This window comes from Egretta garzetta, unplaced genomic scaffold (assembly GCF_000687185.1).
Source record: "Egretta garzetta isolate BGI_Z169 unplaced genomic scaffold, ASM68718v1 scaffold297, whole genome shotgun sequence".
Classification (NCBI taxonomy): Eukaryota; Metazoa; Chordata; class Aves; order Pelecaniformes; family Ardeidae; genus Egretta; species Egretta garzetta.
This window is the reverse complement of record NW_009260410.1, coordinates 6,571,892-6,580,485: the sequence shown is the minus strand read 5'-3', so window position 1 is coordinate 6,580,485 and position 8,594 is coordinate 6,571,892.

Genomic DNA, 8,594 nt, shown 5'->3' with positions numbered 1-8,594 from the left:
GGTAGTATATAGCTAATAATAATATAGCCCAGTAATAATATTCTGTATGCTGTGTGTGTATGTTTTAGTATTGGAGAAGGGTGGTCATCTGTTTTTGATTCGTTTAACATTACTATAGCCTAAGTACAGGTATCCATTTAAACCCTTTTATAGGTGGTATCATCCCTGCATATTGTTAAAAGAATAATTATTTATTCAGTAAAGAGCAAAGCTGCAGTGGGATTAACTGATAATGAATTGAACTTGAAGTTTGTTTGAACAGATATAATTTCACACTTCCAGTTAACAAACAGGATGTGAGTTGCCTTAAATTTGTTCTGGATTCCCTCATTTTAACCTATAGTATGTTGTATATCAAGACTAAAATGATGTACAGTGTATTAGCAAGCTCATATAATGCAACAGTGCGGGTCACGACATCTTAGTGTTGGTAAAAGTGGGTTTTCCACTTCTCTGTCATTTTGGAATGTGAAATCGGCTTAATAGGAACTCACGTTTTCAGCACTGATAGCTAGTATTTTGGAACCATGTTCATTAGTGCTAAATTTGGATCTATTTGCAGGTTGTCTTCTGCTTCCGGTACATTGTTTACTGCTTCAGGAAGGTCTTTCCAATACATTATACTAGTTCCTATCCTCTGGCTTTTGCTCAGCATGGAACAAATCAGGGCAGGCACACTGAGTTCCAACTCCTGTCTCCAAGGACCAGTTGAAGCTCTACTACGATGTACTGCTACTATCTGGAAGTTCTAGGCCACACCACAAATAACACATACAGATATCTGTGGGAATAGAGGACTACAGAAACAGAGTTAAGCCCACTACTTGCCCATGCCTTCAGGGAAGTGAGGAATGGGGTCTTTGTTCTAGTGACAGTGCCAGTGAGTGCAGCACTGCATCAATGAACTGTCTTACTGCGATTTGTTCCATCTCTCTGCTTGTTATACCTGTGTTTTCACACCTTCAGTGGCTATGCCAGGAGCTTAATATACTTTCAGAAGGGCCTTAAAATGGTTTGCTTCCTCTGCTGAGGTCACTAGATTACTTTAAATGTGAAACCAGCACTTGAGCTTTAGCCATCCAGAAGTAGAGATCCAGCATCCAGTGTCCTGCCACATTGGAGTGCTGTGTGGATGGAAACAGTAAGCAGGTATGAAAGTCTTGTGAACAGGAGTGATAGATGAGTAAATAGGACCGTGTCATGACTCAGACCCAAAATTCTGAGTTCCTAGTCTGCCTGCGTGTCTAGCAGGGGACACCAAGAGCAAAAAATGGTGCATTCACAGCAGCTGAAGCTCGGAGACCATGGTAAAGCTTTTCATTTAACCCAAGGGATGGCACCAGCTGGGGTAAGAGATTGTCCCTAAAGACTACCAGGCCAGCATTAAGCACTACTTTAGGTCACTGCCCTGAGGAGGAGAATAAGGGTAGCAATAATACTTGAGCTTTCAGTGATGAACTGAGAGAAATCATCCACCATGGCAAGTAACTGTTGCTGTTCCACTATACACAGCTGGTCTCTACTCACCATCCTGCTATGATCCTGTCAGTCTCTTCAGCTTTACTCATGTGTGAAAGTGCTTGAACAATTTCACATGTTTTTATATTATGGTCTGTACCATTACTGCAGACTTCATTTGTGTATATGTAAATGTCTGTTTTTACAATACCTCAGAAAAGTTTGACAGGATTTTGCTAGGGGGGATAGAAGAGGGAGAGGAAGTGGATTGTTAACAGTAAAATATTGTCTACCAGCTGGAAAAGAGATGTGTGATCACATGACATTCAACTTATACATCAATCAGCAAGTTTGCTGATGACACAAAACTGGGAAGAGTGGCTGATACGCCAGAAGGCTGTGCTGCCATTCAGTGGGACCTGGACAGGCTGGAGAGTTGGGTGGAGAGGAACCTGATGAAGTTCAACAAGGGCAAATATCAAGTGCTGCACATGGGGAGGTTTAATCCCATGCACCAGTACAGGCTGGGGGCTGACCTGCTGGAAAGCAGCTTTGCTGAGAGGGACCTGGGAGTCCTGGTGGACGACAAGCTCACCATGAGCCAGCAATGTGCCCTTGTTGCCAAGAAGGCCAATGGTATCCTGGGGTGCATTAAGAGGAGTGTGGCCAGCAGGTCAAGAGAGGTTATCCTCCCCCTCTACTCTGCGCTGGTGAGACCCCACCTGGAGTACTGTGTCCAGTTCTGGGCTTCCTGGTTCAAGAAAGATGAGGAACTCCTAGAAAGAGTCCAGAGGAGAGCAACAAAGATGATTAGGGGACTGGAGCATGAGGAAACTATGAGGAAAGGCTGAGAGAGTTGGGCTTGTTTAGCCTGAAGAAGAGAAGACTGAGAGGGGATCTCATCAACATGTACAAATATCTTAAGGGTGGATGTCACGAGGACGGAGCCAGACTCTTCTCAGTGGTGCCCAGCGACAGGACAAGGGGCAATGGGCACAAACTGAAACATAAAAGGGTTCAGTTGAATATGTGGAAGAACTTCTTTACTTTGAGGGTGACAGAGCACTGAAGTAGGCTGCCCAGGGAATATTCAAAGCCCGCCTGGACGATGTCCTGTGCAACCTGCTCTAGGTGAACCTGCTTTAGCAGGAGGGTTGGACTAGATGATCTCCCGAGGTCCCTTCCAACCCTTGCCATTCTGTGATTCTGTGATTCTGTGACATGACAGAGCTCATGCCTGTGTAGACAGAATGAGTGGAGATGTACCTGTAGTAGTGACAAGCAAGGCTAAAGGTAGGAACAAGGGCAGGCAACAGAATGGAAGATAGGATATTGAATGAAAAATGAAAGGAGAGTTACAGTTTTAGCCAAGAGTACAGCCATGTCATTATACATCTGCTTTAAGCTTGGCTAAAACCAATATATCTTTCAATGATTTCAAACTGAGATATTCATCACTACAAAGTCATACTTGCCATCCCTTCTTGTTAGCTAAAATCCAAATGTCAGCTCACTGATAGATTAAAAGGTAAAAGGTGTGAGTGAGGAAATGCCCAGAATTAGACATATGATGAAACTGGAGAAAGAAGAGATGAGGCTGAGGGGGACCTTTTATTCAGTTGGCATTTAAACTGCTCATTCAGAGTAGATGGGTCCACTCAGAGAAGAGATACTTGGAGGGCGTATGCTTGTGGTTCTACAGGAAATATGACCGGTATTATTTTTCTTCTGCAGTCTTTGAATTTTTTTGAGTGCTCAATCTTTTGAGCAATGACTGTCAGTGGACTAATATGGGTTAAATTACTGAGATCCAGTAATTTGGTTTAGATAAGGTCTTAGTAGGTGGGCTATACAATTGATCATCTTCATTACTCTGAACCTTTTGATCTTTGTCTATCTGCCGTTCATAGAAATGGCACTAAACACTTCCAGTTTTGATAATCTAGGAGACTGATTCTTAGCAATATTATTCAAAGCTTTGTATTGCTTAATACAGATGTCTGTCCCCTCCCGTGAAACTCTGAACTGTATGTACATGCAAACCGGAGGAACTGGAGATGATCTGAAGAAAAAGGTTTTCAAACACATCTGATGACTCCATGCTTTCCTAACTATCCATTTTGGGAAATGAACAGGAGGGCTTTTCTGTCTTGATGGACTTATCTTTATGAAGGTTTATATAGATAACTTTGGAATACCAACAATGCATGAGAGGGTAGTTCAGAGCATTTGTAGTTTGAAAATGTTCAGAAAGTGGTTTGCATAGGCACTTTAAATGTTGCTTTGCATGTTGGAAGCAACAGGCTCTCAGTTATGCTTGGTATAAGGCTTGTTAGCTTGGACCAATATGTCTGTACAGAGTTGTCAGCCTGTCAGAGCTCTGAACTCTGATCATGTTCTGGGCTGCAAATGCTTCAGCCTGAATAGCAGAAACAAACCGCTTCCAGGATTTACTCTAAAATCGTAACACTTGCTGAGACAAGGGTGAGTCTGCTGCTAGGATTATCAACTGAAGAAGGAACACCATACTGAGAAATAAAGTCAGGCTGCTAAGGAGCTGAGAGGAGATGCTACCAGACACTAGCTCCCCTCAACAAAGAGCTGTATGTCAAGGGGTGAGAATCATGCTGTGTGAGTAATTTGGGCTGGCAATTGTGTCCTACTGTGCTGGTTTTCAAAACCAAGCAACAAGAGGGAAGGAATGAATGATAATTTTGATGAATTCACATTGTATAGGGGATTGCATACTCAAACAACTACAATGTATTTTACCTAGCTGTGGGTAAAATCCTAGATTAGAAATTATATAAGAAGGAAGAGTCAATCTAACCCTTTTGAACAATGATAATTTACCCTCTGCTTGGGATCCTCCTCAGTTCTGAAAGTCATTAGCTTTCTCATACCCTGAATAGGTCTCTGAAAAATTTCCATTAACAGCAGTGAAAATTGGTGCTGGTGGTTTCCCAATACACCAGTATTACATAGGCACTGAATTTATCCATTTGTAGAGTCAGTAAGTCAGTGTAGTAAAAGCTGGTATTCTGTTCACTGTTGAAATGTAATTTCTGAGATCCAAAGTCTGTGAGTAGCTTCATATCTGTATCTAGATAGATACAGATACAGAGATATGTCAGACCAGGTCAAATTTTAGTGGGCATTTTGCCACATATGTTTCTTGATTTTTAGTCCCTTGCCCTGGTGAGGGGTCTGGACCACAAGTGTTTTGAGGAGCAGCTGAGGGAACTGCGGTTGTTTAGTCTGGAGGCTGAGGGAAGACCTTATCGCCCTCTACAACTACCTGAAAGGAAGCTGTAGCAAGGTGGGGGTCAGTCTCTTCTCCCTGGTAATGGGCGATAGGACGAGGGGAAATGCCCTCAAGTTGTGCCAGGACAGGTTTAGGTTGGACATCAGGAAAAAATTTTTCAATGTTGTTAAGCATTGGAAGGGGCTGCCCAGGGAAGTGGTTGAGTCCCCATCCCTGGAGGTATTTAAAAGCCAGGTAGACGAGGTGTTTAGGGACATGGTTTAGTGGTGGGATGGCAGTGTTAGGTTAACAGTTGGACTTGATGATCTTAAAGGTCTTTTCCAACCTAAATGATTCTATGATTCTATGATTCTGCAAATCGTATTCATGAAGAATTTATGCTAAATGTGCTCTGATTAAAGAGAAGTTGCTAATATTATGGTGGTCCTGAAACCTATGTTTATTATATGGTAGATTCAGACTAGATACAAGGAAGAGATTTTTTCCAATGAAGGTGGTGAAACACTGGAACAGGTTGCTCAGAGGGGTGGTAGATGCCCCATCCCTGGAAACATTCAAGGTCAGGTTGGATGAGGCTCTGATCAACCTGATTGACTTGAAGATGCTTGTTGCAGGGGCGTTGGACTAGATGACCTTTAAAGGTCCCTTCCAAAACAAACTAGTCTATGATTCTATGCACCACTGGAACAACAGAAGATAAACCAAATTGCTTTTTATATCCATGAGTCATTTGGATTAAACCTGAGGATTTCCATGGCATAAAAAAATTCCTAGATGTCATAAAGCCAGTGGAGTTTTGTTTTTTTTTTTGTCCTCTACTTGAGGTATAGTAGGCATACAAGCAGTCCTTAAGTGACAGAGATGGAAGGAATTCATACTGACTCGTAAAGACTTCTTATTCTTATTGGGTGCAATTTTATCTGATGGCCACGTTTCTATGTAAGTTAAAAAACAGAGAATCGTGATGGAAGAAAGCCAAATAAATTATTATTCAGAGAGTAAGCAAGAACAGAATACTGTCACTGTACTCTTATGCTTTTCTTCATGTGATGTCTGTTCTGATGTTGGGAAGAAATCAGCAAAAAGTAATTCAGTCAATCTTCCTAAAGGAATTTTATTTGGATGGAGGCTGCTTCAAACTGCGCAGTATCGCATTGTGAAACTGTGCTTGTTTTCTGATTGTTTGTCACAAGAGGGAGTTGGTGGTCTTTGCAATTTATAAAAGCTGATGTTCCTTGGTAACTAGGAGAGGGTGCTTTGTTTGGTGTGGTTTTGAGGGGTTTTTTTTGAGGATAAACTAAGTCCTTCTCATTATGTGCTTATTGTTGGGTTGTACTGTTTTTAAATAATAGACTATAAAATTGTTGAAAAGCTTAGGTCAAAACAATGAGCAGTCAGTAAGAAAATAATTATTCCATACTGTTTTTTATTTTGTACTTCAATGGCAAATATTTAATTAGAAAAATTATGATGTAAAAAAGCATTGTTGGGAATGGTGATATGTTAAGCAGCAAAATTCATATAATAGGATTTGGATGGAAATCTCTGTGAGAAACTTCATTTCTTTAGGGAACCATCACAAGGTGAATCCAAGTCATCAGCTAAACAGGCGAAAGTAAATGAAATAATGATGCTTTGTCCACCTGAAACACTATCCTTGTTTATGCTGGTATTTGTAGGATGCCAGAATCTTGTATGAAGGCTCTCCTCTTGTTTTGTGGTAGAGCAGCAAATATCATTGCCCTATTTCAGAATCCTCCCTGTGAACAGGTTTGGGAAAAAGTAATACTAGAACTCTAGGTCCATTGTTTTTCTGGATAATCTGAAGAATCTGACAGGTTAGGGAAATCTGTACATCCCTGGCTCATTCACTCACTTCTAAGCATGCAGATCCAGGAGGAGGAGTGCATTCTTGGAAATGCTTGGGAAAAAGCATAGACAGTGTTATGAAAATGGCTAAGCCTCCACTTTTCATAATAGAATAGGAGGATGTGACTGAGGAGAGGGTGTCTTTCACATTTGGTGAAGGAAAGGTTTGGATAGATTTCTTCTCTGGATTTAGAGAAGAAAATGGATGTCTCAAATGGTAAATGATTGCAAAGACTTTGTTGCGATCAGTGGCGAATTATTATGATGCAAGAAAGATAATGCAGAAATCCTGTTTCTCTCTGTGGGGAAATCTAAACCTCCTTGTTCCTTCTAATTCTGGGAAGAACTTAGTCATTTCTCTTTGAAGTATTTGTTTATATGCCCTTAATTCTTAGAAAAACTTTTTCACTCATATCTACTTTAGACACGTTCTCTGTTTCTGGTGTGTTGTATATCTGTATTAACTGCCTGTAAGCATCATGAGGGTTGGACCTTTCTCTAGAAAATCTCACCATGCAGCAATAAACTGATTTCGTATCTTGCATGTCTGGCAGCAAGTCAACATTTTTAAAACATCAGCAATACTCCTCGAAGATCTCTGTACACAGCTGAGTGGCTTTGCAGGGCTATGGCAGTGGCTTTTTTGTTTATTGCCTTTATGTTTCCAGTCGCTGAGAATATTTATTACTTGAGTTTTCATAGAATTAAAGTAATAGAATACCAAAGAATGCAGAATTTTTGGGAAAGAAATGGTTTTCAAGGCAACAGCACATATACTTGGAAAAATACTACTTTAATGAATGCAAAGTCAGGAAGAATAATTTTCAAACATTGTTAACACATGTAAAGGAGGAACGGCATTATGAAGGCCCATTTTTTGTTCCTGAAAAGGAACACAACTTTTTCCTTCCAGCTTTGTTTAGTCTACTTTGATATTCTGTTGAAAAACCCAATCAAAAAAGGGAAAAAAAGAGGGGAAAAAAGGAATAAAAAAAAATCTCTTGCGCATTGCACTAGTGAAAAAAATAGTTTACACTTAAGTATGTTTTGTCTTAGAATTACTGAAGAATTAAAAGAGGGATTGTATCCTCACTCTTTTCTACTATTGTTATTGAGTACCGCCGAGTTCACAAATCAAATGTAGGGCATCATAAAAACTTGTCACAATGTGAGCTACAGTTTGCTTTGCATTTACTCTTGGGAACTTTGTAAAAAGGTCAGCACAAGTTTCACTACCCCTCCCATTTGCATTTTCCCACACCTTTTTTTTTCCCCACACTTGAATGAATCTATATAGTGCTTGCTTATGGTCATCATAGTGATTTATATTTAAAATGTGACAGATATTTTTGAACCCAAATGTGATGCGGATTCACAACTGGACTATTTATGAGATACTGTCATTAATTCTGTCCTGTTTCTGTCAGTAAAATGAGGACTCTTTTCTCTCTTTCCTCCTCTTGTTTTCAAGTCATAAATACTTTTCCTTACATTTATAATGGATTCTCCAAAGAAGAATGTTTCAATTTGTTTTTCTTATTTTTTTTCCCAACAGTGGATTTTCTTTAGAATGCAGCTTGGATGTACACATTTTCTTCAGCACTACTTTCTTGTGACCAAGAATTCAAAATGCGATGGTAGGCACTGCCTGTCCACCATGAATTGTACACTGCACCCCATTTACCTCCTCCTAGCTTACTATTTGTTCTGACTTTGGTCCCCAGATGAAACATGTGAAGGCGACTAACAAAACATTGTTTTAGCAGGGATTACTGTCTAGGAACAAGACACACAGAGACAAAATAAAAAAAAAAAAATTTTTTTAAATTTCTGTTTGAAACATTGTGTAGAGACTTTGTATCTTTTGTTTTACTGAGTAAGAAATTCCTAGTTCTTTGTTATATGTGATAGAGTTTCAAATTTTATACAGGTTTTAAAAACAGCTGGTAATAGAGAAGGTTCTTGTAGGTCACAGTCTTCCCATCATAAACTTTGCGCTGTT